Source organism: Somniosus microcephalus, chromosome 2 (assembly GCF_052327205.1).
Source record: "Somniosus microcephalus isolate GS21.2 chromosome 2, FLI_Smic_1.0, whole genome shotgun sequence".
In the NCBI taxonomy this organism is placed as follows: Eukaryota; Metazoa; Chordata; class Chondrichthyes; order Squaliformes; family Somniosidae; genus Somniosus; species Somniosus microcephalus.
The window spans coordinates 123017378-123021959 of record NC_140988.1 but is presented as its reverse complement, the minus strand read 5'-3'; positions in this window follow the sequence as shown (position 1 = coordinate 123021959).

Genomic DNA, 4582 nt, shown 5'->3' with positions numbered 1-4582 from the left:
TTCTCCTCCACTTTGTGCGGTCTTGGGCCAGGGATTCCCAGGTGCCGGTGGGGATGTTGCACTTTTTCAAGGAGGCTTTGAGGGTATCCTTGAAGCATTTCCTCTGCCCACCTGGGGCTCTCTTGCCGTGTCGGAGCTCCGAGTAGAGCGCTTGTTTTGGGAGTCTCATATTGGGAAAGCGGACGATGTAGCCCATCCATCAGAGCTGAGCAAGCGTGGTCAAAACTTCGATGCTGGGGATGTTGGCCTGAGCGAGAACACTGATGTTGGTGCGCCTATCCTGCCAATGGATTTGCAAGATCTTGCGGAGGCAGCATTGGTGGTACCTCTCCAGTGCTTTGAGATGCCTGCTGTACATGGTCCATGTCTCTGAGGCATACAGCAGGGCGGGTATCACTACTGCTCTGTAGACCATGCGCTTGGTGCTGGGTTTGAGGTCCTGGTCATCAAACACTCTCTTCCTCAAGCGACCGAAGGCTGCACTGGCACAATGAAGGCGGTGTTGGACTTCATCATCAACGTCTGCCTTTGTTGACAGTAGGCTCCCGAGGTATGGAAAGTGGTCCATGTTGTCCAAGGCCTCGTCATGGATTTTGATAATTGGGGAGCTGTACTGTGTGGTGGGACAGGTTGGTAGAGGACCTTTGTCTTACAGATGTTTAGTGTAAGGCCCATGCTCTCATACGCTTCAGTGAAGGTGTTGACGATGGTTTGGAGTTTGACCTCAGAGTGTGTGCTGAGGGTGGGGGGGGAGGTGGGATGGAGGTCATTCTAAATCCTAGTAAGCTGAAATTAATTTAGCATTGACTTTACTCACAGCCAGAATCCACAACAAATCAATTTAATCAGTTAAATAAATTGGTTAACTTCCATCCTGGTTACATGCTTTATGTGGCATATGCAGCACAATTATTATTTAATTGCAACTTATTTCAAAGTGGAAGGTCATTGGAAACATAAATGACTCCATTAACAGGGGCCTAACACCATTAAAAACCAGCCCTAACTTCCTGCGGTGAGTTTAGTTTGTTTTTACAGTACAAATACAGCAATTTCTTGACACCCACGGGGAGGTTGTTGGTGAGCTCTGGTTTTTGCGAGGCTAATGGAGGTGCGACACAAATCATCCAGCAATTTGTGGCGATTCACAACTCACAGCGTATCTGTTCCTCGTCACAAAATGCTGGATTGTTTTTTGCACGCTAATAACGGCGTGCGCCTTTAACTCACCATTATTTTGCCAGCAAATTCTCGGCCATTAAAATCAGATGGGGCTGATCGCATGTCCATAAGGGAGCCCACCTTATTTTCTGTCTATTAATATAAATGGACAGAAAATTGGGCTAGCTCCCTTATAAGCAGGTGCTCAGGAAAATTGACCCCTGGAATCTCTCACTTTAAGTCATAAGCAACCACACTGGAAAATCTGTGAAACTAATGGCACAGTTTAATAAAATCTTCATCCTAACTTCAGTTTACGTCACCGTTCTGCCCCCTGCTGGTGAAACATGAATTTTATTTGAAACAGGACATGTGAATTCAACCTGGTACTGTACTTCCTTTCTTACATTGAGAGACATAAGCTACTTAACTAATCGGTAAGATGCAATTTAAATATTATAAATATAAACGTAAATATTTCCAATTTTATTATATAGTTAAATAATTTTTTTTCTTTGTCGAAAATGATCAAATACAAACTTCATTCTCCTGTGCAAAATTTCTGCCTTTGGTACCTTGGTTTTCATGCAGAATGAACTGAGGTTCCAAAATTACTTCCCTCTCTTTCATTTACCTTCCTTACTGCATGACTGTTCACTTGCTCCATCACTTCTATTATAATAAAACTATTCTTGGATATGTCACTATAAAGTCAACAATAAACTATTAAATAATTCACACAAATACATTTGAAGCTCTATATTCTCTCCCTGATGTATTCCACTTGACAGGATAACCCTGCATACTATATTTCAAAATGATCCATTAATTTCCTCTATTTATGTGTGTATTAGTTGTATTAGTGCAACACAGACATTTGAAGACTATTGATCTTTGGTGTCATGAGGGACTTAATACTAATATTATGCAATCCAGCTTGTCAATCCATACAAATGGTGAATGTTAACATGATAAATATTAGGTTTTGCACATTTGCTTAAAATTGTGCTTCATAACTCCAATTGCTCGAGAGTCCAGAAAGGTGTGTTGCCTACTGGATGCCAGGGAAAGGAATATCTCGAAGTAGCTGAAAGGAGCCTGGAAAGGAAGGGTGAAGAACCAGTTGTCATGGTGCATGTTGGGACCAACGACATCATAGGATCATTACAACACAGAAGGAGGCCATTCAGCCTGTCAAGCCCATGCCAGTAAATGCAAGAAGTGGGTTTCGAACCCACGCTTCCAGGGCAGTCTACGACCTGAATGGAGAGCCTTACACCACTCAGCCAACCTGACTCCTATTCGGCCAACCTGACTCCTGAAATAGAAAAACTGGGAGGAGGTCCTGTTAAGAAAGTATCAAGAGCTGGAGCTAAATTAAAAAGCAGGACCTCGAGGGTAGTAATCTCAGGGTTATTACTCGAGCCACATGCTAATTGGTATAGGGACAAACAGATCAGGAAAGTGAATGCATGGCTGAAAGACTGGTATGGGAAAGAGGGGTTTCATTTCATGGGGCATTGGCATCAGTAATGGGACAGGAAGGAGCTGTACCGCTGGGACAGGCAGCACCTGAACTGGGTTGGGATCAAGGTCCTAGCTGAAAAGATAAACAGGGCTGTAGAACGGACTTTAAACCAGTTAACTGGGGAGGGGAAGGGATGGGAGGGGAGATGGCTCAGGCAGAAAAAATAATAATAATTGAAAATAGCCTGAAATAAGAAAAAGGGATGAGGTCGAAGACCAAATTATAAATTTTCACTATTCTTTGTGTGAAAAAGTGCTTCCTAATTTCACTCCTAAGCTACAATTTATAACGGAAACTCTTGGGGCACCAACATCTTAAAGGGGATTTACACAAATAATCATTAAACCACAACCTAGGTGCTTGATGTATGAACACTTACTGACATACAGAAAGAACCACAAGGTAGGGAGTCATGTCTGTCATTGTGTATAATAGAATCATAGAAATTTACAGCACAGAAGGAGGCCATTCGACCCATCTTGTCCATGCCGGCCGACAAAGAGCTATCCACCCTAATCCCACTTTCCAGCACTTGGTCCGTATACTTGTAGGTTACGGCACTTCAAGTGCATATCCAAGTACTTTTTAAATGTGATGAGTGTTTCTGCCTCTACCACCCTTTCAGGTAGTGAGTTCCAGACACCCACCACCCTCTGGGAGAAAAAAATTCTCCTCAAATCCTCTCTAATCCTTCTACCAATTACTTTAAATCTATGCGCCCTGGTTATTGATCTCTCTGTTAGGGGAAATAGGTCCTTCCTATCCACTCTATCTAGGCCCCTCATAATTTTATACACCTCAATAAGGTCTCCCCTCAGCCTCCTCTGTTCCAAAGAAAACAACCCCAACCTATCCAATCTTTCCTCATAGCCAAAATTCCCCAGCCCAGGCAACATCCTTGTAAATCTCCTCTGCACCTTCTCTAGTGCAATCACATCCTTCCTGTAAAGTGGTGACCAGAACTGTACACAGTATTCTAGCTGCGGCCTAACTAGTGTTTTATACAGTTCAAGCATAACCTCCCTGCTCTTATATTCTATGCCTCAGCTAATAAAGGAACGTATCCCGTATGCCTTCTTAACCACCTTATCTACCTGTCCTGCTACTTTCAGGATCTGTGGACATGCACTCCAAGGTCCCTCTGATCCTCTGCACTTCTCAGTATCCTACCATTGATTGCGTATTCCCTTTCTTTGTTAGCCCTCCCCAAATGCATTACCTCACACTTCTCCGGATTGAATTCCATGTATGTGCTCCTTCAACTGATCCAAAGCTTGTGGAAGCACTTGTTCTCAGTCATGGTAGGTCGGTCGGTACATGAGGGCCTGCCAATACGCTTGCTGGCATAACGGCGGTTGTGCAAAGTCTAACTTTGGTGTCTGCAGATCTCCCAGGCACACTTTATTTCATCTTGTGCCACTTCAAGCATAAAATACTTTATTTGTGAAATATTGTATTTGGGACAAATTAAAATTTATAAAAGTTTAGTATCTTCAATAAGATTGCATTATGGGCTAAATTTTTGAAGTCTGTATAGGCAGCAAGGTATCTCCTCTGCCACCATTGCGCATCGGAAAAATCCCGATCACGTTGCAGCAATTTCCGAAATTACAGTGGCAGCACACAAGGTACCTCACTACTGCTATAGAATCACTAAAGATTATCTGAGGGGTTCCCCAATGGCTCAACTGGTTAAATTAAAGTAATTGATAGAAGGAGTAGAGGGAAGTTAAGCAGAATTTTTTTCACCCAGAGGGTGGTGGGGGTCTGGAACTCACTACCTGAAAGGGTGGTAGAAACCCTCATCACATTTAAAAAGTACTTGGATATGCACTTGAAGTGCCGTAACCTACACGGCTATGACCAAGAGCTGGAAAGTGGGGTTAGGCTGGA